The sequence below is a fragment of the Oryctolagus cuniculus genome, chromosome 21 (assembly GCF_051225735.1).
Source record: "Oryctolagus cuniculus isolate XC-2025 breed Fujian yellow rabbit chromosome 21, ASM5122573v1, whole genome shotgun sequence".
NCBI classification, from domain to species: domain Eukaryota; kingdom Metazoa; phylum Chordata; class Mammalia; order Lagomorpha; family Leporidae; genus Oryctolagus; species Oryctolagus cuniculus.
The window spans coordinates 2,599,015-2,625,516 of NC_142887.1; the positions used below are offsets into that span (position 1 = coordinate 2,599,015).

Here is a 26,502-nt window from a genome sequence, read left to right on the forward strand (position 1 = left end):
GATCTAAAACCAATTCCTGGAGCAAGGACAGTCTATTCAATAAATGGTGCTGGGAAAACTGGATTTCCACATGCAGAAGCATGAAGCAAGACCCCTACCTTTCACCTTACACAAAAATCCACTCAACATGGATTAAAGACTTAAATCTATGACCTGACACCATCAAATTATTAGAGAGCATTGGAAAAACCCTGGTACCGGCAATGACTTCTTGGAAAACACCCCAGAAGCACAGGCAGTCAAAGCCAAAATTAACATTTGGGATAGCATCAAATTGAGAAGTTTCTGTACTGCCAAAGAAACAGTCAGGAAAGTGAAGAGGCAACCGACAAAATGGGAAAATATATTTGCAAACTATGCAACTGAAAAAGGGTTGATAACCAGAATCTACAAAGAAATGAAGAAACTCCACAAGATCAAAATAAACAACCCACTTAAGAGATGGGCCAAGGACCTCAATAGACATTTTTCAAAAGAGGAAATCCAAATGGCCAACCAACAGACACATGAAAAAATGTTCAAGATCACTTGCCATCAGGGAAATGCAAATCAAAACCACAATGAGGTTCCACCTCACCCCAGTTAGAATGGCTCACATTCAGAAATCTACCAACAATAGATGCTGGAGAGGATGTGGGGAAAAAGGGACACTAACCCACTGTTGGTGGGAATGCAAACTGGTCAAGCCACTATGGAATTCAGTCTGGAGATTCCTCAGAAACCTGAATATAATCCTACCATTCAAGCCAGCCATCCCACTCCCTGGAATTTACCCAAAGGAAATGAAATTGGCAAACAGAGAAGCAGTCTGCACATTAATGTTTATTGCAGCTCAATTCACAATAGCTAAGACCTAGAACCAAACCAAATGCCCATCAACAGTAGACTGGATAAAGAAATTATGGGACATGTACTCTATAGAATACTATACAGCAGTCAAAAACAATGAAACCCAGTCATTTGCAACAAGATGGAGGAATTTGGAAAACATCATGCTGAGTGAAATAAGCCAGTCCCAAAGGGACAAATATCATATGTTCTCCCTGATTGGTGACAACTAACTGAGCACCAAAGGGGAAACTTGTTGAAGTGAAATGGACACTATGAGAAACAGTGACTTGATCAGCTCTTGTCCTGACGGTTGATGTACAATGTAATACTTTATCCATGTTAGTATTTTTTTTTGTTCTAGTACCATTGGTTGAACTCTGTAATTAACACACAATTATTCTTAGGTGTTTAAATTTTAACTTAAAAGTGATCCCTGTTAGGAATTTGGAAAACATTATGTTGAGTGAAATAAGCCAATCCCAAAGGGACAAATACCACTTGTTCTCCTTGATAGGTGACAACTAACTGAGCACCAAAAAGGAAACCTGTTAAAGTGAAATGAACACTATGAGAAATGGTGACTTGATCAGCCCTCACCCTGACTGTTGATGAGCAGCTTAATATGTTATCCCTCTTAGTATTGTTTTTGTTTGTTCTACTTAATACTTTTGGTTGAATAATGTAATCAATACACAATTCTTCTTAAGTGCTGAAACTTAACTGAAAAGTGATTGCTGTTAAATATAAGAGTGGGAATAAGAGAGGGAAGAGATGTGCAATTCGGGACATGCTCAAGCTGACTTACCTCAAATGGTGGAGTTAGAAACATACCAGGGGATTCGAATTCAATCCCATCGAGGTGGCATGTACCAATGCCATCTCACTAGTCCCAGTGATCAATTTCTGTTCACAATTGATGGTAATGAAAGGACTAAGAGTCAAAGGGATCACATAAACAAGACTAGTGTCTGCAAATACTAGCTGATAGAATCAAAAAGGGAGAGAATGATCCAACATGGGAAGTGAGATACACAGCAGACCCATAGAATGGCAAATGTCCTAACAGCACTCTGGCCTCAGAATCAACCCTTAAGGCATGCAGATCCAGCTGAAAAGCCCATGAGAGTATTTGAGGCATGGAAAGCCAAGACACTCTGGAAAAAAAGGACCTAAATGAAAGATCTCCACGAGTGAGATCCCAGTGGAAAGAATGGGTCATCAAAGAAGGAGGTACCTTTCTCTGAAGGGAGGAGAGAACTTCCACTTTGACCATGGCCTTGTCTAAATATGATCAGAGTCGGTGAACTCAGGGGGCTTCCATAGCCTTGGCAGCTCATGACAACAGCCTAGGGTGATTACTGATGCCATAAACAAGAGTGTCAATTTGTTAAGTCAACAACAGGAGTCACTGTGCACTTACTCCTCATGTAGGATCTTTGTCCTTAGTGTGCTGTACATTGAGATTTAATGCTATAACGAGTACTCAAACAGTATTTTTCACTTTATGTTTCTGTGTGGCAGCAAACTGTTGAAATCTTTACTTAATGTATGCTAAACTGATCTTCTGTATATAAAGAGAATCAAAAATTAATCTTGATGTGAATGGAAGGGGAGAGGGAGTGGATAAGGGGAGGGTTGCGGGTTGGAGGGATGTTATGGGGGGGAAGCCATTGTAATCCATATTCTGTACTTTGGAAATTTATATTCATTAAATAAAAGTTAAAAAAGAAACAAATCTTTCTGCTTTAATAAATTATAATAATGTTAATGAAATTTGAAACTTCTTTAAGGGAGAAGGCAAAATCCAAACTGGACAATCTTAAAAAAGCTGAAATGTAAAATATTGACTTCCACTTAGATAAAATGAATTCTTGTTCTAATCTCTGTGGCTTTATTTACCTCCTTACCTTTATTTTTTGGCTTGGTGATGACAGTGGCCCCTCAGCATTTCTAATTTCATTCTGAAGGCTGTGGTGCTGTGGAACTTCTCCACAGAGCTTGAGTAGTGGCAAAATGGGAGTACATGTTCATCGATGAGGTAAGCACTGGGTGCCAAGGAGTGTGGGTCAGAGTCCCAAGGTGGAGTTTTTCCATGATCTTCTGGTGCCCACACTCAGCAGCAGCAAGATCTCAAATAAGTATTATAAAAGTAACATAAATATAAAGACACAAATTAAATATAAAAATATGCAGATAGACTATTAGAACAATAGTCCAAAGTAACCCAAAATAGCTATATTCACTTCAGACTGAACTTAGAGGTCTCCCACATGGGTGCACCCTCTGCTGCTTTTCAAGTCACATTAGCAGGGAGCTGGATCAGAAATGGGGCAGCTGGGAACTGAACTGAGACCCATAAGGGATGTGAGTGCTGCTTAAATTACTGCAACATAGTGCCTGCCCCAGAATCTTTTTGGATGTCACTTCTAACACCAAAGTTTCCATGCTTCCTGAACACCAACCCAGTTCTCCAACACCTACTAATTATCAGACAGTTCAATTCTGATCCCATCTAGAGCTAGAAGAGAACTTGAAGATGCCAGACCCAAGCATGTTTGCTGTTTATGGTCTACTCTCTCCATTCTGAAGTTGTATAGTGAGCTCACAGTTATTGCCAGAAAGCTGTGTGTTATGAAGAATCAGAGCTACACCTATTACTCAGGAAATTATAAAGGCCTTAAAATCTCTGTGCTAGACAATAAGTAGAAAGCCAAATAATTTATTTCTTATAACTACATTCTCAAATAAACTCTCAAATTCATAAACCCTTTCTCAGCCAGCAAAAGCTAATCTTCCCAGGCATCCTCAATGGGCAAAAACCCTACCTGAAAAACACTACTCTGTGATACTATTTCTTTTTTTCTTTTTTTTCTTTTTGACAGGCAGAGTGGACAGTGAGAGAGAAAGAGACAGAAAGAAAGGTCTTCCTTTACCGTTGGTTCACCCTCCAATGGCCGCTGTGGCTGGTGCGCTGCACTGATCCGAAGTTGGGAGCCAGGTGCCCCTCCTGGTCTCCCATGTGGGTGCAGGGCCCAAGCACTTGGGCCATCCTCCACTGCATTCCTGGGCCACAGCAGAGAGCTGGCCTGGAAGAGGGGCAACTGGGACAGAATCTGGTGCCCCGACCAGGACCAGAACCCGGTGTGCCGGCGCTGCAAGGTGGAGGATTATCCTATTGAGCCACAGTGCCAGCCTCTGTGATACTATTTAATAAACAAACATATGGGTTTTAGGATTTCCTAAAGGTGTGGAAAGACAGAATCAATTAAAAGGTCTATTCAGTGAGGTAATAAATGAAAACATCCTTAATTTGGAGAAAAGGGGACAATCAAGTACAGGAAGCACATAGAACTCTTAATGGACATGACCAGAAAAGATCTTCAGCATGACATATGGTGGTCAAACTTTCAACAGGAAAATATAAAAAAAGGATTTTAAAATGTACCTGAGAGAAATGCCATATTGCCTTCAGAGGATCTCCAATTAGATGGACAGTTGATTTCGAATCAGAAACCGTATAGGCTAGGAAAGAATGGAGAGTCATAGTCTAAGTCTTATAAGAAAAAAACTATCAACTCAGAATATTATACCATGCAAAGCTCTCATTTATGAGTGAAGGTGAAATAAAGACCTTTCATAACAAACAGAATTTGAAAGAATTTGTCACCACTCATCCAGATTTATAAATGATGCTTTAAAAGGATGTGCTACACAGAGAAACAGAAAGGTAGTCATCATTATGAAAGCATGTAAAGGCAGAAAATCTAGTAAAAGTACAAAGGAACTCCAAACCAAACAATAGGAATAGTTATGGGAAAATGGCAGGGCAAACTCCTTACTTATCAATAATAATTCTCCAATTAAAAGGTACAAACTGGCTGAATGGATTAAAAAAAATAAAATTCCTCTATTTGCTGCCTGTAAGAAACACACATGACCAACAACGATACAAACAGACTAAAAGTGAAAGGATGGAAAAAGGTATTCCATGCTAATGGAAAGCAAAAATTATCAGGAGTAGCACAAAAACTGTAAAAAGGCAAAGAATAGCATTATGTTATTATTAAAGGATCAATTCAATATGAAGATATGACTACAATAAATGTACATGTCCCAATACCAGTGTGTCTGGCTTTCTAAAAGCAATGTTAATGGATCTAAAGGGAGACACAGACTCTAATACAATAATGAGACACTTCAACACACTACTTTCATCAATGGACAAATCAACTAGGCAAAAAACCAAACAAACAAACAACAGAACAAATTTACACCATGGACCAAATGGACCTGTTATCTACAGAACATGTCGTCCCCAAACTGAAGAATACACATTCTTTTCATCAGTGAATGGAACTTTCTCTAGGATATATCATATCCTAGGCCATAAAGCAGGTCTCAATAAACAAAAAAATGCCTGAAATAATATCATGTATCTTTTCTGACTACAATGGAATGAAGCTGGAAATTAACTAACTAAAGAAATGTGAGAAAACATGCAAACACATGGAGGCTGAACAACATGTTCCTAAATGAACAGTAGGTCATGGAAAAGCATAGAAGAATTCAAAAAATTCTGGAAAACAAATGAAGATGACAATATAACATATCAAAAATTATGGGATACTTAAAAAGTAGTGTTGAGGGAAGTTTATAGCAATCAGTGCTTACATCAACAAGTTGGCAAGGCAAAAATTAAATGATCTAGCAATACATCTCAAGGATCTAGAGAAACAAGAACAAACCAAACCCAAAATCAGTAGGAGGACCAGAAGAAGAAAAAAAATGGAGGATTAGGGAGTGGCATGCTTCAAAGGCTAGGGAGAAACAGTAAGGAGAATAGTGTAGGAGGTACACTCTTGGTGGAGAATTGGAGAGAAAAACACCCAGGAAGCCCCATGGGAGGAGGGGAAATGGCCTGAACCTGCATAGTGAGTGCTGATATGCAGCCAGAGAGGGTGGAGAGCCAAAGATATGGAAAGCCAGAGCTGGCAGCATTCTTGAGATGGAGGGAGGATAGACTGTACCAACCCATGAGGTTAGAGCAGAGAGAGAATATGGTGTGTGTCCAGACTGGAGTCCAGGGTGCTGGTAGTTGCTGGCAGTTGTCAGTGGTCCTAGTGGAAGTGTAGAGGGTTGTCCAATTCCAATCAATCACTCCAAAACAGAAACTGTGATCCAGCTGAGAGAGGGCAGGTGCCATTTTAAAACAGGGCAAAACTACAGAAGCCTGCAGGTGTGCACATAACAGCTCACTGAGACAGGACACTTGAAGTTAGTGCTGGCAGCAGTGGCAGGCAGGCATTCAGCCAGTGACTCTAGGGTGTGTGTGATCCAGAACTTCAAACAGTGGGCATGGCCCACAGCCCCCACTGACTCAGAGCTTGGCTGGGAGGCAGCTGGACAGCAATGAAGGACAGATGGGTGCCTGTGCCAGCAATGTCCTCTGGACTCAACAACTGTGGGAGACTTGAGTGCTGAGACCATGGGGACTCGGTGGCTACAAGTAAAGGTGTAGGGCATAGCTGGGTATTGATTTCCCCCATGCTCCTGGAACTTAGGTGTTACCCTGGAAACTTGCCCCACCCTAAAGCATTGGCCAGAGCCCCTTGGCCACACTCACTATATACCTCCTGTTAGTCGCTGGAAGGGCAGGCATTCCAAGAAGCCACAGAAGCATATCCCAAAGACAAAAACAAACAAAAGGAAAAATTAAAAATCAACTCCACAAATGCTGAAAAATAAGAACCAAAATGCAAGAAACTAGAATAAGGAAGTCACCATGACCCTCCCAGAGGAACACAACATTTCAACATTAGAACGCTAAAGTAGAGATCAAGGAAATGCCAGAAATGCAATTTAGAAAATTAATCATAGGATGAGTCACTCAAAAAAAAATCAGAAGCAAATCCACAAAAGAAAATGATACATGACATGAATGAAAATTTTTTCCTAAGAAATTGAGAACTTAAAGAGAAATCAAAATGAAATTTTAGAAATGAAAATTTAAATGATCAAATAAAAAAGTGGTGGAAATCCTTAACAGCAAACTTGATGAGGCAGAAGAAAGAATATCTGAACTAGAAGACAAACTTTCAGAAATCTTACAATCAGGCAATAAATAAATAAATAAATCAAACAAAAAGAAATTAGAAAACCTAAAAACAGTGTTGGAGATTTATGAGATACTCTCAAATGACCCAACATGTGCATCTTAGGAGTTCCTGAGCGAGTGGAAAGAGAGAAGGGAATAGAAAACCTATCTAGTGAAATAATTACAGAAAACTTCCCCAATTCGGAGAAAGAAAGAGATGTTCAAACAGAGGAAGCACATAGAACTCCTAACAGACAGGACCAGAAAAGATCTTCCCTACCACACATTGTAGTCAAACTTTCTACAGTGAAACATAAAGAAAAGATTCTAAAATGTGCACAAGAGAAACATCAGATTACCCTCAGAGGCTCGCCAATTAGACTCACAGCTGACTTCTCATCAGAAACCCTACAGGTTAAAAGGGAATGGTGAGATAGAGTCCAAATCTTAAAAGAAAAAAACTGTCAACCCAGAATATTATACCCTGAAAAGTTCGCATTTATGAATGAAGGTGAAATGAAGATCTTCCATAACAAACAGAAACTGCAAGAATTTGGCAACACTTGTCCAGCCTACAAAAGATGCTTAAGTATATGCTACACACAGAAACACAGAAAGATAGCTAGCATTATGAAAGGATGAGAAGGCAGAAATCCAAAGTCAACAATAGGAATATTTATGGAAAATGGCAGAACCAAGTTATCATTTACCAACAGTCACTTTGAATGTAAATAGCCTCAGTTCTTCAGTTAAAATATACAAACTGGCCGAATGACTGTAAAACAAGAGCCATCTATTTTCTACTTAACAAGAAAAACATCTCATCAACAAAGATACAAGCAGATTGAAACTGAAATGATGGAAAAAGATAATCGATGGTAACAGAAACCAAAAAACAGCTCGTGTTGCCATCCTAAAATCAGAGAAAATAGACTTTAACATAAAAACTGTTGAAAGAGATTAAGAAAGGCACTATGTAATAATTAAGGGATCAAACCAAGAAGAAGATGTGACTACAATAAATGTATATACACCCATTACAGGGCACCTGGCTACTTAAAAAATGTTAATAGACCTAAAGGTAGACAGACTTCAATACAATAGTAATGGGAGATTTCAATACCCCACTTTTAGCAACGGACATATAATGCAGACAGAAAATTAGCAGGGAACAATAAAGTTAATTGACACTATAGAATACATATTCTTCTCATCAGTGCATGGAACTTTCTTTAGGATAGATAATATGCTAGGCCACAAAGCAAGTCTCAGCAAATTCAAAAAAAAAAAAATTTATTCCATGCATCTTTGACCACAATGGAATAAAACTAGAAATCAACAACTCAAGAATCTCTAGAACATATATAAACACATGGAGATTGAACCACAAGCTCTTGAATGAACAGTGGGTCATTGAAGAAATCAAAAAATTTCTGGAAACAAATGAAGGTGATAATACATCATATCAAAACCTATGGGATACAGCAAAAGCAGTGTTAAGAGGGAAGTTCATAGCAATTGGTGCCACCAGGAAAAACTGAAAAGGTACCAAATAAATGAGCTATCCATGCATCTCAAGGACCTAGAATATCAACAACAAACCAAACCCAAAACAAGTAGGAGGAAAGAAATAGTTAAAATTAGAAAAGAAACAAAATTGAAACAAAAAATACAAAAAAAATCAGTGAAATAAAAAGATGGTTTTTTAAAAAAGATTAAAAAAAATGATACACCATTGGCACAACTAACCAAAAAAAAAAAAAAAAAGAAGAGACCCAAACCAATAAAATCAGAGATGGAAAAGGAAATATAACAGCAGATATCATAGAAATAAAAAGAATCATCAGAAACTATTAAAAGAGCAGTATGCCAACAAACCAGGTAACTTAGAAGAAATGGATATATTCCTAGAAATATACAATTTACCAAAGTTGAGTCATGAAAATATAGAAAACCTAAATAGACCAATAACCAAGATGGAAATTGAATAAGTAATAAAGACCCTCCCAACAAAGAAAAGCCTAGGACCAGACAGCTTCACTGCTGAATTCTAGCAGATATTTTAAAAAGAACTAATTCCAACAAATAGGAGGGAACCATCCCAAACTCCTTCTATGAAGCATACATCATCTTAATGCCTAAACCTGGAAAAGATGCAACAGAAAAAGAACTATAGATCAATATCCCTAATGAACATAGACACAAAAATCCTCAACAAAATAGCTGATTGAATCCAACAAAACATCAGAAAAATCATTCATCATGACCAAGTGGGATTTATCCCAGTATTCAGTGATGGTTCAACATTCACAAATCAATTAATGTGATACACCACATTAGAAAACTGAAGAAGAAAAATCATACGATTACCTCAATAGATGCAGAAAAAGCATTTGATAAAATACAATATTCTTTCATGATGAAAACCCTAAGCAAAATGGATGTAGAAGGGACATTCCTCAACACAATCAAGGCAATATATGACAAACCCATGGCCAGTATCCTATTGAAAAGGTAAAAGCTGGCAGAATTCCTCCTAAGATCTGGAACCAGACAAGAATGCCCACTCTCACCATTGTTATTTAATCTAGTCCTGAAGGTTTAGCTCTAGCTAAAACCTTAGGCAAGCCAAAGAAATCACAGAGATACAGATCAGAAAAGAGGAAGTCAAACTATTCTTATTTGCAGATGACATGATCCTATATATAGGAGATGCAAAAGACTCCACTGAGAGACTACTGAAACTCATAAAAGAGTTTGGTAAAGTGGCAGGATATAAAATCAACAGAAAAATCTATAGCCTTTATATACACAGACAATGCCATGACTGAGGAAGAACTTTTAAGATCAGTAGCATTCACTATTTGTTAAACTCTTTACTTAGTGTAGGGTTAATCTTATGAGTATAAAGTAAAATGAAAATATATCTTTATAAAAATTAAGACTGCAAAAGGAGAGAGAGGAGGAGGGAGAGTGGGATGAAAAGTATCAATATGTTCCTAAGTCAGTATATATGAAATACATGAAATTTGTATACCTTAAATAATTTTTTTTTTAAATCAGCAGTGAAGCCATTTGGTTCTGGGCTTTTCCTTGTTAAAAGGTCTTTATTACTGATTCAATCTCCATCTTGGTTATTGGCCTATTTAGGTTTTCTATGTCTTTGGGAGTCAATTTTGGCAGATTGTATGTGTCCATAAAACATTCCATTTCTTCTAGGATTTTCCAATTTATTGATGTATAGCTATTTGTAGTAGCTCTTCATGATTTTTTTAAAGATTTATTTATTTATTTATTTGAAAGGCAGAGTTGCAGAGTCAGAGAGAGAGAGAGAAGGTCCTGGCTGCTCCACTTCCAATCCAGCTCCCTAGTGATGAACCTGAGTAAACAGCAGAGGATGTCAAGTCCTTAGGCCCCTGTCCCACCATGAGACCTCAATGAACTCCAGACTCATGACTTCAGATTAGCCCAGCTATGGCAGTTGCTGGCCACTTGGGGAGTGAACCAGTGGATGGACGATATATGACTGAATGAACAGATACTAACATGTCTCCCAGGAATGAGAATGTTCTTGTGAGAGGAGAATCTTAATGTCCCTATGGGTTAGCTCTTCAGATCAAGGATATACCACAGTTACTTCTCAGGCTTAGGGCATAAGCTACTACCTTGCTTTCTTCCAGAAAGAATGAGCTAGGATTAAACTGCACAGTCCTAGGGACTGAGCCACTGGGAGCATCTTAGATCACCAGTCACACAGTTTTGAAACTTAGGACAAGGAAAAGAGTGAAGGGAGCTTTCAGGAGACACCACCTTGTAAACTTTACAAGGGAACAAGCCAACAATTCATGATGAGATATCTGCATTTATGGTAGCTAAAAGGACATGTGCAAATATTTTTTAAAATTATTTTACTCATTTGAAATGTAGAAAAATAGACAGAAAAAGAAAGAATTTTTTTCCTCCTTCATCGATTCACTTCTCAAATGCATGCAACAATGATGACCAGGCTGAAGCCAGAAGCCAGAAACTGAATTTGGGTCTCCCATATGGGTGATAGAGACCCAAGTATTTAGGCCATCATCCACTGCTTACAAGAGTGTGTAATAGCAGCAAAGTGGATTGGAAGGAAGGCTGATGCTCTGATATGGAATATGGACATCTGAAGTGACATCTTAACACCTGTTGTAGAATCAAAATCAAAATGGAGTGAGTGTGGCTAAGATATGATTTCAGATCTCTTGCTTCTGTACATATTAGCTTTGCTTGATAATGGCTAATGGTGTATCTTGTAAAACTATGTGGGCCAAAATTCCAAGGAAATAAGTTGAGAGAAATGTGTCCTGCACTGTTATCTTGCAACCATATTTTATAGTTGTTATTGTTCCTGGGTTTGTTATTGTTAACTGTTATCTTACAACCATATTCTGTTTTTTTTTTTTATTGTTCACTGCATACCAGGGGTTTGAAATTGTGAGCCTTAGTGGAAGAATGACTGTAAAAAACTGTGTAACTCGCTGTTGGGGACCACACTCTGGTAAGGAGTGATGGTCCCAATCAGATGCCTTGCCTCTCATTTTCAATTAAATTCACATATGACTGTCACTTGCTTTTGTAATATTCTATTTTAGCTGATGAATGGATGCAACACTGCTCTAAACATCCACCAAAGCAGAGTTTTTACATGAGAATGATAAATAGATTTTCTCCACTGTCTTCTTATGTGAAATGTTCACAAATAGAAAACAAACCATTTTTTATTCCTGGGGGAAAATGCTGATTGTTCTTTGGAAAAATGCTGAAATACTGAAGCTGAATGAAAGGTATCATGGCAGAAAATATTTAATAGTGTTGGGAACTTCAGAGGGGAAGGTGCCATTTGACAATGTGGGGCTGAATGCAGATATTTAGGATTTATTTCCACATATAATGGTTTGTCCCCTTTGAAACCCGTGGGGAAATTTAATCCAAATTATCATAGTAAGAGATGAGATCATGTGGAACCTGAGAGGAGGTGATTAGGATCAATTCTTTCATGTGATTAATGGGTTGCAGGTTTATCTCCAGGGGTCTGTTTCAGCAGTCACTTTACATTAGCCTCTCCTATACTCAGCTTTATTGGTCCACATGGTTCTTGTGCTAGGCCTTTGCCAATAAGAAGGCCAGCACCAGATGTTGCCCCCAAACCTGGGACCTAATCCTTGAGCCAAATAAAACCATTTCTTTGTAACTTACCCAGTCTGATACTGTGTTACTAACAAGAGAATACAGATTAAGGGCCCGAGGAAGAGCCATGCTGAGAGGTCAGGGTCATGGACTAGAAATCTTGTTTCCCAACTCAGGGGGACCAGATCACCCCTGGTATGAGAGGAAGGTTTAAGGATCCTACAGATAACAGCAGATCCCCCCAGTGAATAGCATATCTGCAGGCATATTCCCTCTGAGGACCTCTCATCCTACCACACTATTTAGGGAGATGTGCGGCTATCCAGAGGGCCTCCAGCGCTGACCAGAAGTTTCTGTGTGCAGGAACAGGACAGAATGCCCAGGGGCCCAGCTACCTGCTCAATTCGAGCAAACTGGCCCAACACACTCACCATTTCCTTGCTTCCGTGATATTCAGGCGCCCTCTTGAGGGGTCTGGTGATGACCGAAATTTGCAGAGCAACGGAGCCAGCTAAGGCCTCTCTCGGGAGCAGATCCGGGGAGTTGAGTACAGCGGTGCCAAAAAATAATATCGCACGTGGTTCCCCAATGATGCCCCTGGGCGCCTTGATTGAACAATTTGCCCAACCGGCAAGAATGCACGAAGTCAGAAAAGGTGTAGCCAATCAGAATCCCGTTAAGGTTCCTTGCGACTATTCCTGGAGAGGGGAGAAGCTTGGACTTAAGCTGCCTCCTTCTCTCAGATGGCAACTCTTCTGGCGGTAGGAGGCACTTTCCCCTCTCGATGGTCCCACCTCCTTGGATCCCCCCTCTTTCTCCTTCCCTCCAGTGATCACAATCCTACTGAGATCTCGTGATCCTGCGCTTGCAGTAACCTGCTTCACATGAGCTACAATTTACAAAATGTTGGCTGGACTGTGGGCCTTTCTTTTTCTTTGTATTCATAGCTTATTTTATGAGGTTGTTTGACAATTTTTTATATTGATTTTAAGACTAAAAACATTATGTAGGTTAGTTTTTTGTTTCATTTCTCTTATAAGCATTTGATTTCTAGTCTGTGTTTTGTCCTTTAAAAAGTTTTCCATTTGTTTCTTGCTGGTACATAGTAACCCAGTTGATTTTTATGTATTTATTTTATACCTAGTAAGCTTAATTCTCTTATTAGTTTTATTTACCTAGGGATTATGTTGTATTTTCTCTGCATACAATAGTATCATCCAATATATTAACAATTTTTTTGCTTAAAAGTTTATCAAGAATTTATACCTAATTTTCCTTTTTTGTTGTTTTATTTACCTGATTATACTTCCAAGATGAAGTTGGAAAGAAACAATGAGAAGAGATAGACTTATCTAGATCTGTTCCCAGGAAAAAAGCTTGCAATGTTCTGTAGTAATTATGCTGCCTTAGGTTCATTTTATACAATCTTAGTCGGAATGTGGAAGTTGCTATTTTAATATTCTATTAGTTGTTGTGTGTTTATGGCCCAATGATGAATTTTATTACATGTTTTTTAACATTTACTCTAAATGATCACATTATTCTCTTGTATTTTTCACCCATGTGAATGTTTACTCTATTTGTTCTGGTCTGTTAACCTCCTTTGAACATTTTAGTATATTCTGTTCATTATTAATTTATTATCATTTCATATTTTTGCAGAACAACCCCCCAAACCAGTTGGAAGTGTTGTTTTAGAACCCCAAACATGGCCTACTTGTCCAACATGCCGAAAGCCAATTACTGACATCAATGTAGAAGGAAAAAGGTGTTTATTTTAAAGACAGAGCAAGAATCCATGCAGCTATTGCTTAATTCCTAGACTCCCCAAGGAGTAAGGGTTGAAGGTTTTTATAAATGAAAGCTAGGGCTGACAGGTGGAGGTTTATCTTGTGCGCAAGGCCCTGGTGTTTCAGTGGTACTCATGACCTTCCTTTGATTGGTGGCATGGTGCACTTTAGGGAATTTTTTTTACAATGGCCCAGTGGGCTTCAGTTAGTCTGGGGGACTACATATAAGTGGTGGTTGTCTTTTGCCCAGACCTGGAATTTCCATGCTGAAACCGGAATCCCCCTAAACAAACCCATCCAGGGAATATTGACCAGCAGGATTTGATCTACTACAGGAGCAAGTGCCTCCTTGTACTGTGGGAGAAGGGCATTTAATTTTAATCATATCCTTTGCCTTTTACATTAAAAGCATTCTAGGTGCAAGCACATAGGTGATGAATGATGTAATAAAATATATTTAAAAGGTAAGAAAGCAAGCACAAACATGAGTGGGCATAATTGAAGAGTAGAGTTGGTCAGAGAGAGAATGAGTAGGGGAAAGGAAATACAGAGACGGCACCTCACCACCTCCATTAGTCTTGATCTCCAATGGAAGACAGCATAAGCACCTCCCAGCACCTCCTTTTATGAGATAATGTGGTCACTTGTGAGGTATATGGCAGCTCCATAAAATTCCAAGTGGAGCTCAATATACATATTTACATGACTTTCCCTTAGGTCCCAGATGAAAAGAAGGTTTCCTGGGAAAGGAGGTGTTCTGCCAAATATTGTAGAATTACATGGGGACAAGGCTTTATGGTTTTTGACCTCCAGCTCACTTAGCTACCTTATCCCATATCACATGAGCCTGATGATTTGTCAGTACAGCTGTATCACTTCTTCAATTCAGTGAATTTCTTTTGCTAAAGGACAAGCAAGGACCTTGGTCTAGGGAAACAAATGAAATGATGGGTCCTGCCTTTACATTATAGGGGTTCAGTCACAATATGTAATTTAATATAATAATACTTTGTTTAAAATATTTGTATCTCTTATATAGAGAGATGGTCCTTAAGTTCATTTTTATTTCATGTCCTTGTCTGACTATGTCATCAATGTAATGCTGATTCACACCAAAACTATTTCCTGTTTGGTTCCACTTTGGATGAATCTGCAAAATTTAGAAATTTTTTTCTTCCTTAAAAGTTATCTCACTGTCCACTCTGCCTGTCAAAAAAAAAAAATTGGGGGCTGTTCCATAAATCTGGGACTGAAATTTTGTTTGTAGAAATGGTTTGTTGTCTCTTTTCATTTGTAAAATATTGATTCACCCTGTTTAATTCATAAGACATTTTCCTATTTATGTTACATTCACATTTTAATATTCTGAGTTCAAAAATTTGGTGGACTTTTGTGGTGCAATGAGAAGGCTATGCCAAGATGGCTGCTGGCAATGGAAACTGCCTGGCAACAGGCTGTGATTGGATGGCTTTGGAAACCACATGGCAATGGAGCCTGCCTGACAACAGGCTATGATTGTATGGCTTTGGAAACTGCCTGCCAACAGGCTGTTATTGGTTAGGGTATAGACAGCCCCTTGACCAGATTGGCTGCCTTGGCTATTTAAGCTGCTGTACCAACTGAAATAAATGTCTGTGGGCTGCTTGCCTCAGGCTGACTCCCGGGGTCTGTGTGGTGGCTCCATGCCTCCTGCTCTCACAACACTCCTCCTCTCAGAATGCATCAACCTCAAAATCTGGTGCCCAATGTGACTGAGAGAGAAATAGGCTGTCAAACTCGACAAGGTCCCCCCTTGATTTTGGCAAGTAGGCCCCTCGGTGTTTTGTGTGCTGTTTGGTTCTGTAAGGGTGAGCACAGAATCCCCTCCTATGCCCCTTTCCTTCTCTTTGTCCTCAGTCTAAGTGCCCCAGGTAGGCACACATCACCCAGAAGTGTAACGCTGCTTCTCAGCTCCTCCTTTTACTTTCAGGTTGCCCGTCAAATTCACATAAGGGGCTGATCATCCCAGAATTCAGAACCAAGTCATCTTCCCTCACTTGACAGAGGTGACACTCCAGAGACACCATGTGGGCATACGGCCTTGACCTAATGAATCAAGGAAGTCCCCACTAAGCACAGGACATATGTACAATCTGATACACCACAGTCTGTCCGTCTAAGGCAGAGAACCCCTGCAGAATGCCATCAGCCACTGAGGTGCTAGCAATTTGTTTTGTTATGGCAGCAGTGCTGTGCATGTCTTTCCTTTGGCTAGAATTGGTGTGGCGCACTGCTCTTAAGTGTTCAAACATGGGAAAGATACCCCCCTCTCAGAAGCACACACATATTACCAAACACAATGAATCTGTGAGTAAAAAGAGCCTGTCACTCCAGGCCTCTGCCTCACAGGCAACAGTTGATGATTTAGGGAGAGAGAGTTCCCACAGTGAAAATGACATGGCAGCAGACAATGCAACAATACCTAGTCAGCCACCCCCAAATACTCATGGAATGAACTTAGACAACCTCGAGGCAATAACCCATGTAAGGTCATCCCATCCTCACCCAGTGAGGACCCCCACACTTGTGGTAGTCCTCAGGCACCTCAGGCTCTCAGGGAAGCCCCATCCATATGTTTGCCATTAATGTAGGAGTGGACACAGAATTCAGGACTGGATGACCTTACTATGCTAAAAAATAAATGATCTTGGCCAGCACCACAGCTCACTTGGCTAATCCTCCACCTGCAGTGCTGGCACTCTGGGTTCTAGTCCCGGTTGGGATGCCAGTTCTGTCCCAGTTGCTCCTCTTCCAGTCCAGCTCTCTGCTGTTGCCCGGGAAGGCAGTGGAGGATGGCCCAAGTGCTTGGGCCCTGCACCCACATGGGAGACCAGGGGGAAGTACCTGGCTCCTGGCTTTGGATCAGTGCAGCACACTGGCCATAGTGGCCATTTGGGGGGGTGAACCAATGGAAGGAAGACCTTTCTCTCTGTCTCTCTCTCTCTCTCTCACTAACTCTGCCTGTCAAAAATAAATAAATAAATAAATAATTTTTTAAATGACCTTACTATGCTAAAAAAGGCTTCTCAAGAGTCAGGCTCTGACACTCCCTACTTTGAACAGGTGCTCACTTTGAGTGGATTACACTGCTCAAAGCATATCTGTCAAGACCACAGTTCTTACAGTCGAAAGCCTCCTATGAGGAAGAGGATGAAACCATGGTGAGGAATAATGCTGCCTATGGAATTGCAGTAACCTTTGATATGCTTAGAGGCCGCGGCACCTACATATATTCTCATGAACAGGCCCTCATTGAAGTAGTTGCCTATTTTGACCAGGTCAGAGATTTGGCACTTAGAGCCTTAAAAAATATAAATCCTCCTAAATATAGTCAGCTCTTTAGAAACCTAGTTCAAGGCCCAGGTGAATGGTTCCCCTATTTCCTTTCCAGAGTATTGGAAGCAGTAGAGAAAAGATTACTGTTTGGATCCAATCAAGAAAATCTGGTCAAACAATTAGCTTGGGAAGGTGCTACTAGAGGCAAAAGCTGCAATTGCCCCAATCTGTAAAGAAGACCTTTCTAAATGGATAGTAGCTACAAAGGAGGTAAACCCTGCTGATACACCATACAAGCCATACAAGCCCTAACTGCAGCCATTAACAAACTGAACACAAGGAAGTCTAATGACCCTCCAGTTTATTGGGGATGTCGGGAAACAGGACACCTATGGCAAAACTGCCCAAACACTGACAGATGGGGCAAGCCCAAAATGCTGTGTCCCAGATGTAAAAAAGGCTTTCATTGGGCAAAAGATTGCAAGACCAAGCCTTTAAACACTCCCAGCGGGGCGGCCCTCAAACCAGCAAGTAAGATATTGACCATTAACTGATCAATATCTTCAATCTGAGGCCAAAATGGACCCTATACTTATATGACATTGCCTTTGTGGGTTTAATTGATATGGAGGCAGATGCCACTATCTTAAAAGCTAGGGATGCAAGAAAAATTCAACATTGGAAGACAGCGCCCAGGCCCAACCTCCAAGGTGTTGGAGGATTAAAATTGGCTGATCATGTCATCATGCCTATAATGTGGTGAGATGACAGCAGAGATACAGGAACCCATCCAGGGGCCATTCCTAATGGATAGCACATAGTTACCATTGATATCAAAGATTTCTTCTTTTCCATTCCCATCATGGAGGAGGATAAGGCCTACTTTGCCTTTACAGTATGGGAGCCCAGTTTCAAGCTCCCTGCAAAAAGATTTCTCCCACAAGGCATGAAAAATTGCCCTGCCATTTACCAAAGATACATTTCTCATGCGACCAGCACACTTAAAGGTCAGTGCTTGGTCATACATTATGTGGATAATATCTTACTTGCTTACGAGAATGCAGCAACTCTGAAGGCCTGTCTAATAGAGACAGTAAGAAATTTACAATTCTGGGGCCAGTGCAGTGGTGCACTAGGTTAATCCTCCACCTGTGGCACCAGCATCCCATATGGGCACTGAGTTCTAGTCCCAGTTGCTCCTCTTCCTGTCCAGCTCCCTGCTGTGGCCCAAGAAGGCAGTGGAGGATGGCCCAAGTGCTTGGGCCCCTGCACCCACATGGGAGACTGGGAAGAAGCTCTTGGCTCCTGGTTTTGGATCAGCATAGCTCCAGCCGTTGCAGCCATCTGGGGGGTGAACCAAGGGAAGGTAGACCTTTCTCTGTCTCTCTTTCTCCCTATTTGTAAGTCTACCTGTCAAATAAATAAATAATCTAAAAAAAGAAATTTACAATTCCTGGGTTTGTCTATTGCCACAGAAAAGGTACAACATTTTCCTCCCTTTCAATTCTTGGATTATCAAATCTCTTCCCATATATCTCCAATGGGCCCAAACCTAAAAATCAAGCATAAATACTCACTTAATGAACTTCAGCAACTATGCAGCCAAATCAATTTGCTGAAGCCCTTCCTTCCCCTAACACCTGCAGAGCTTAGACTGCTATTCGATTTACTAAGGGGAACAGCCCTTCTTCAAAAATTATATTGACACCAGCAGCCAAATCCACTATAGGAAAGATCAACACCCAGTTGTCAAATTTTAAAACATTTAGATATGACTCTCAGGTGCCTCTGTTTGCCATAACCATATGTACCCTCAAGACCCCCTTAAGGAGTTATTTGGCAACAACACAGACCACTTTTTTGGGTGCACATAACCTGGAGCAAGTGTCATAAAATAGTTAACAAAGAAGATGCCATCCTTATGATGGGACTTAAATTAAGATAGTATGCCAATAAGATATTTAACACAGAACCAGACATAGTGGTCCTATCCCTATCACAATTAGAACTGTCCACATTGATGCAGAATAGCATGCTCTTTCATACTTTAATGACAAATTTCCCAGGACAGGTTGACAATCACCTGCCAGTGGACAGGCTACTCCAGATGTTACAAACCTTAGAAATAGACTATCCAAAACATGCTTTCCCTGCTAATCAACCTATACCCATGGCACCGTGTGTGTTTACGGATGCCAACACATCACTGTTTGGAATAGTGATCAAATCCTCAACAGAAAAAGATAAGATCCATGTAGAACCCCACAGGGCATCAGTACAGTTGGGAAAAATAAGAGCAATAGTCAAGGTTCTACTCCTTAGCCAGGATGGGCCAGTAAATATATTTTTGGACAGCAAATACTCAGTACAGGTAGCAAAGGTGATCCGTTTTGCAGTCTTTAACCTGACCAATAAGCCAATTGACAGATGTTCACAACACTTAAAGAGCTAACTGAGAACAGAAAACACCCATGGTATATCTCACACATAAAATCACATACTGGGTTACATGGCTTTATTTTCCAAGGCAACAAAAAGGTTGATCATCTTATCTCCTGCAACACGGCTTATATTGGACACCTAGAACAAGCCCATATTCTACACCAAAAATTTCATATGTCAGCAAGCAACATAAAATTGCTTTTCCCAGAGCTAACAATGATCCAATGCAAACACCTAGTGCGCTCTTGCAAGAATTGTGCACCCCTCATCCTGTTAGGCCCACTGCAACAAGCAGGAGTGAACTCGTGAGGCCTTGCTCCTAATAAGCTCTGGCAAGTGGACACCACTCACATTAACTCCTTTGGTAAACTTCAGTTTGTCCATGTGGTGGTAGATACTTACTCAAAGGCTGTATCTGCAACAGCCTGATCTGCAGAAAAGGCTAGTAATGTGATAAAGGCGGTCAAGTCAGCCATGCTGGTCCTTGGTGTCCCCTGGATCATAAAGACTGATAACAGGCCAGCATATACATCACAGGAATTTAATTCCTTCCTGAAATCCTGGAACATACAGTCTGCCACAGGTATCCCATTCAACCCACAGGGACAGGCAATCATAGAAACAACTCATAGGACAATTAAAGATCTCTTTCAAAAACAGAAAAACAATCATATGCCTCCAGACCCACAGCTTGCTTTGACTGAGGTCCCTTTCACTATCAATTTTCTTACTTTTGATTCCCAAGGGATAAGCCCAGCTTATAAACACTGGGGATCCTTTCCATCCCAGACCCCAGCCCCTATGGTTAGGTGGAAAGACCCCCCTGATAGGAGAATGGAAGAGACCACACCCTCTGCTAACCAAGGGTGGAGGATATGCTTGTGTCTTTCCAGAGAATGCAGGATAGCCCATTTGGGTAGCAGCCAGAAACATCAAGCCTGCAACTGACAGTCAACCAGAACCAGTTGAACAAGACTGAGAGTCCACCTTGTTAACAGACGCACCTGCCCTATCATCCTAGCCTGAGAAACTGCCCATGGCCACATCTGCTACTGTTTTATACCCCACTTAGCTCTGGTCAGCCACTCATATGGCCCACAGCCTGTGTGTGGTCATGCCATTCCTGATTACCACTGTCCCTCATTCCTACCTCTATCTGAGCAAGCACTCCTGTGGTCTCCCATTTTGAGCACTGGTTAGTCAACAAGGGCAAGATCCCCTGGGGGACTACCTAAGACAGGCACAGCCACATATGGAGTCCACATGGAAATGGGGTCAACAATTGTATGGCCAAGAATCATGCCTCCTATTGCTCAAAAATAAGCAAAAAGGGGGAAATGTGGTGGAATGAGAAGGCCATGCCCAGATGGCTGCTGGCAACGAAAACTGCCTGGCAACAGGCTGTGATTGGTTCGGGCATAGGCAGCCCCTTGACCAGATTGGCTGCCTTGGCTATTTAAGCTGCTGTACCAACTGAAATAAATGAGTGTGTGGGTTGCTCGCTTTAGGTCTGCTTTTACCCAACTCCTGGGGTCTGTGTGGTGACTCGCACCTCTTGCCCCACCACACTCCTCCTCTCAGAATGAATCCACCTCAACAGATTTTGATCTCTTTTAAAAATTATACTCCTAATTCAGAAACTCCTCAATATTTTTAAATATTTATTTATTTGAAGGCAGAGTCACAGAGGCAGAGGCAGAGAGAGAGGGAGAGGGAGAGAGAGAGAGAGAGAGAGAGATCTTCCATCTGCTGGTTCACTCCCAAGATGGCCACAACAGCCAGAGCTATGCCAATTGAAATCCAGGAGCCAGGGGCTTCTTTTGGGTATCCACACAGTTTCAGGGGCCCTAGGACTCGGGCCATCTTCTATTGCTTTCCCAGGCCATAGCAGGGAGCTAGTTTGGAAGTGGAGTAGCTGGGACTTGAACCAGCACCCATATGGGATGCTAATACTGCAGGTGGTGGCTTCATGCACTACATCACAGCGCTGGCCCCTTTAATGTGTGTGTGTGTGTGTATATATATATATATATATATATAAATATATATATTATATATAAATATATATATAATATATATATATATTTGAAAGGCAGAGTTAGGGAAAGAGAGAGAGATCTTTTTTCCACTGGTTCACCCCCCAAATGGCTACAATGGTCAGGGTGGGACCAGACTGAAGACAGGGGCCTGGAATTCCATCCAGGTCTCCCACATCAGTGACAGGGGCCCAGATATTTTTTTCCATCTTCTGCTGCTTTCACAGGTGCTGGGACTTGAGCAGTGCCCATGTAGGATGCAGGCATCACAGGTGGAGGATTAACCTGCTTTTCCACAAAGCCAACCTCTCCTCTTAATATCTTGTTAAGATCTGTGACATCTGTAAGGGTAATTCTATTTGATTTGTGGAATTTGTTATTTGTGTTGCTTTCCTGTTTTTCTCTTAAACACTTTTATCAGATACGAATTTTGTCAATATTGTCACATCTTGGTTGGGGAGCTGCTTCCCATGGTCTATGGACTTGTTATTCAGCATAGAAATAAAGAGAAGAGGGAAGCACTGACATATCGGGTTAAGCTACCACCTCCGATGCCAGCACCCTATATGGGTGCCAGTTCATGTCCTGGAAGCTCCACTTCTGATTCAGCTTTCTTCTTGCTAGTGTGCCTGGGAAAGCAGGATAAGACAGCTCAAGTACTTGGCACCCTGCACACACATGGGAGACCAAGAAGCTTCTGGCTCCTGGCTTGTGCTTCACCCAGCCCTTGCTGTTGTGGCCATTTGGAGAGTGAACCAGCACATGGAAGAACTCTCTGTCTCCCTCACTCTCTCCCCATATCAACACTAACTTTAAAATAAATATCTCTTTAAAAAAGGGAATAAGGAGAAGAGTCCAAGAGAGAGTACAAGAGTGAGAGCAAGCTTATTTGCAATAAATGACAGAAACTCGCACATGTTGGGGAAGGGACTTGGAGCTGGCAATCCATTGCCTCCAGGGGGTTGGTCTGTTTTATGCTATTTCTTTTTTCCCTCTCTTATGTGTTATGTACTAGTCCCTCACCTAGTGCATGTAGTAGAGGTCATGTTTGGGTTGGCTTCCCCATCTCTGTCCAGGAGTACAGAAGGGATAAGTAATTGGATCCCCTTCCTCTGTGCAGGAAGTGTTGGTAATTGACTAATATTTTCCATATCCTTGTCTTAGGTGCCATATCACCCCACTTCCTCTCTTTGGTCTATTCTAAATTGTGCTTTGTTACATTTTGTTTTTCCCTGGAGAGGTAGAATTTTTCTGGAATTTTCCCAAAGCCTACTCTTTTCTCTAACCATGCTTCAGGGTCCCTCTTGCCTTACAATATGATTTAAAACTTTTTTCTTGCTTATTAGTTTCTGTTGTACATTTTTACTACAGGTATTTCATGGATGTTTACTATTCTTTTTTTCTTTGCATTTATTCTATGCTATTTTAGGATGCTCATTTTAGTTCTTAAGAAGAAAACCAAAATGAAGAGCTTTCAGTCTTCTGTTCTAACGTATTTACTTGAGGCTAAAAATTTCCTCTAAGCACTGCCTTAAATAACACCTGATATTTTCCTTCTTATGTTCCAGGTCCTGTACCTGCAGACCCTGTCTGCCTCCCAGTTTCTCTATCCCCTTGTGCCTGTAGCTATGCCAACAGATTTATACATCCAACATTGTGCCTGAAATCACAATATTTGCTATCCAGTATGACCATCTCCTATAACTCTGACCCATGCTCATCCTTGCATTTTTCTTACTTTAAAATCTTGTCTGTCTATAGCCCAGGCCAGTTTTCAAAAGTTTCTCTAAAGGACTCAAACCAGCACCCATATGAGATGTCAACACTGCAGGTGGTGACGTTACCTCCATGCCACCGTGCCGGCCCTGACCAAAAATTTTTAAAAGCATGATAGTCATGAGAGCCAGGAAATTCCCTTAGGTTTTTTTTTTCTTTATTGAATGTTTTGGAAGTAATAGCTCCCTTCGAGCACTTTAGCAAACTGAGAGAACTTGCTGAGATGAAGCTGTTTCCAGGCTTTCCTGTAAAATTAGCTATACCTGGGCCTGGTGCTGTGGTGTAGCAGGTAAAGCTGCCATCTGTGGTGCCAAGATCTCATATGGATGCTAGTTCAAGTCCCAGCTGCTCCACTTCCAATCAGCTCTGTGCTATGGCCTGGGAAAGCAGTGGAAGATGGCCCAAGTCCTTGGGCCACACATGGGAGACCCAGAAGAAGCTCCTGGCTTCTGGCTTTAGATCAGCCCAGTTCTGACCATTACAGCCATTTGAGGAGTGAACCAACAGATGGAAGACCTTTTTCTCTTTCTCTGACTTTCTATAACTCTACCTTCCAAATAAACAAATAAATCTTTATAAAAAAAAAAGTCCTTGGGGCTGACACTGTGGCACAGCCAGTAAAGCTGCCACCTGCAGTGCTGGCATACCATATGGGTAACTGTTTGAGTCCTGGCTGCTCCACTTCTGATCCAGCTCTCTGCTATAGCCTGGGAAGCAGTAGGAAATGGGCCAAGTCTTTGGGCCCTGCACCTGAGTGGGAGACCCAGAAGAATCTCCTGAATCCTGGATTTGGATCAGCCCAACTTCAGTCACTGTAGCCATCTGGGGAGTGAACCAGCAGATGAAAGACCTCTCTTTCTGTCTCTTTGCCTCTGCCTCTCTGTAACTCTGCCTTTCAAATAAATAAATAAATAAATATTTGTTTAAAAAGTCCTTGCTATGTTCATGGTAAGATATTGTTAGCATGCTTAGAGAGTCCTCTTCCAAATCTCAGCAATTTAAACAAAATCCAAATGCTTAAAATTGCTTCCTAGTAAGTGCATACCAGTTTGATTATTGTATTTGTTTTTAGTGGAATAAGGATGTACTGATGTCAGTTTTAAAAAACAACCTACATATTTTGGAAAATCCTACATAATGTATTTACTATTTTCAAAATAAAGAATTATTTTATATGCTAACAGACTATATTTGCTGCAAGTTAAAGTCTAGAAGCATGTGTTGGTGCTGTGTTGTACTAGGTTATGCCTTCACCTGGGGCATTATCATCCCATATGGGTGCTGGTTCATGTACCAGCTGCTCTTTTTCCAATCCAGTTCTCTGCTAATGGCCTGGGAAAGCTATGGAAAATGGTGCAAGTGCTTGGGTCCTGCACCTTCATGGGAGACCCAGAAGAAGATCCTGGATCCTGGCTTTGGAATGGCCCAGCTCCAGCTATTGAAGTTATTTGGAGAAGTGAATATACAAATTTAAAACCTTTGTCTCTCCCTCTCTCTGCCTGCAACTCTACATATGTTATAATACATAACAGCCATAAAGTGTCATGTTGTATTAAAGAGCTTAGTTAAATGTTTTTTTCTTTTTACATCTTAGAATGATTTTTACCTATTTCACATCCAATAAGTCCTTTATTCAGGAAGAAGGGTGGAGGGCAGGAAAAATTGTGGGAATAACTTGATCCCATTCCCTGATAAGCTCCTGTATGAATATAAACTATGTAGTCAGCTCTTTCCTGAGATGTCCACTTGATCTATCAGGAGTATTTCAGCCCCCCTAGTTCTTTGCTGAGATGTGCATCTGAGCAGTCAAGTGTGTTCTCTCCATTAAACTGTGTAACTTTGCTTATACCTGTCTGAATGGCTGAGTACTCTCTCAGAATCTGTCTAGAGAGGGGTCCATCCATTCAGACAAATTCTCTACCCATTAATTCTTGCTACCTTCCTTATCACTACTCTCTTACATCTGTTCAAAGTCCACATTATGTTTATGGGTAATGCTTTCAGTATTGTATGTAAAACTAATTTTTGTACAGAAATCTTATACATTTTATTCTTACATATCTGTGCTTTCTACTTTTTTTAAAATACAAGTTTATTCAGCACATTTGTGCTTGTTTTCTAAAAATTTATTTGTTTGAAAGGCAGAGTTATATACAAAGAAAGGGGAAGAGAGAGAGAGAGAGAGAGACCTCTCATCTGATGATCCACTATACAAATGGCTGCAACAGCTGGTGCTGGGCCGATCCAAAGCCAGTAGCCAAGAACCTCTTCTAGATCTCCCATGTGAGTGGCAGAGGCTCAGGGACTTGGGCCAATTTCTGCTGCTTCCCCACGTGTATTAGCAGGAAGCTGGATTGGAAATGGAGTAGCCAGGACTCAAATCAGTGTTCGTATGGGATGCCAGCACTGCAGGCACCTACTTTGACCTGCTAAACCACAGATCTGACCCCTTATTCACTAGAGTGACTTCATGTGTTATTTTCACAGTATGCATCTTTTGATTTTTCCCTTATTATTATCCATTTGAATTTTCACTATTTTTGTAGACTACATTACCTGTACCAGGCTGCCTCTGTCCCTTTGACAAAGATTAGTAAAAAAATAAGTATTTGAGACCATTTATACCTTGCCACTTACCTACATGAATATTCTTTGTCCAACATTATGAACTTTCTTTAGATTTATTTATTTGAAAGGTAGAGTTTCAGAGAGAGAAAGAGAGAGATCTTCATCCACTGGTTCACTCCCCAAATGGTTGCAATGGCCATAGCTGGGCTTATCCAAAGCCAGGATCCAGGAGCTTCTTCTGTCTCCCACCTGGGTGCAGGGGCACAAGGAGTTGGGCCATCTTCCACTGGTTTCCTAGGCACATCAGCAGGGTGCTGAGCAGGTGGCCATATGGGATGCCAGCACTACAGATGGAGGCTTTACCCACTAAGCCACAGTGCTGGCCCCATATTCTTGATGATTGTATGTTTAGATTAAAGCATAAAATTAGGAATTGTAGAGTCCTCAAATTTGCTTTTATTTTTTATTTTCCAGACTTCTCAAGGAT

General features: G+C 40.8%; 1 pseudogene; it reads left to right on the top strand.

Moving 5' to 3' along the window:
* The first annotated feature begins 17,075 nt into the window (after positions 1-17,075).
* The window catches only part of LOC149119788 (inducible T-cell costimulator-like), a 32,702-nt pseudogene continuing 23,275 nt past the window's right edge, over positions 17,076-26,502 (top strand).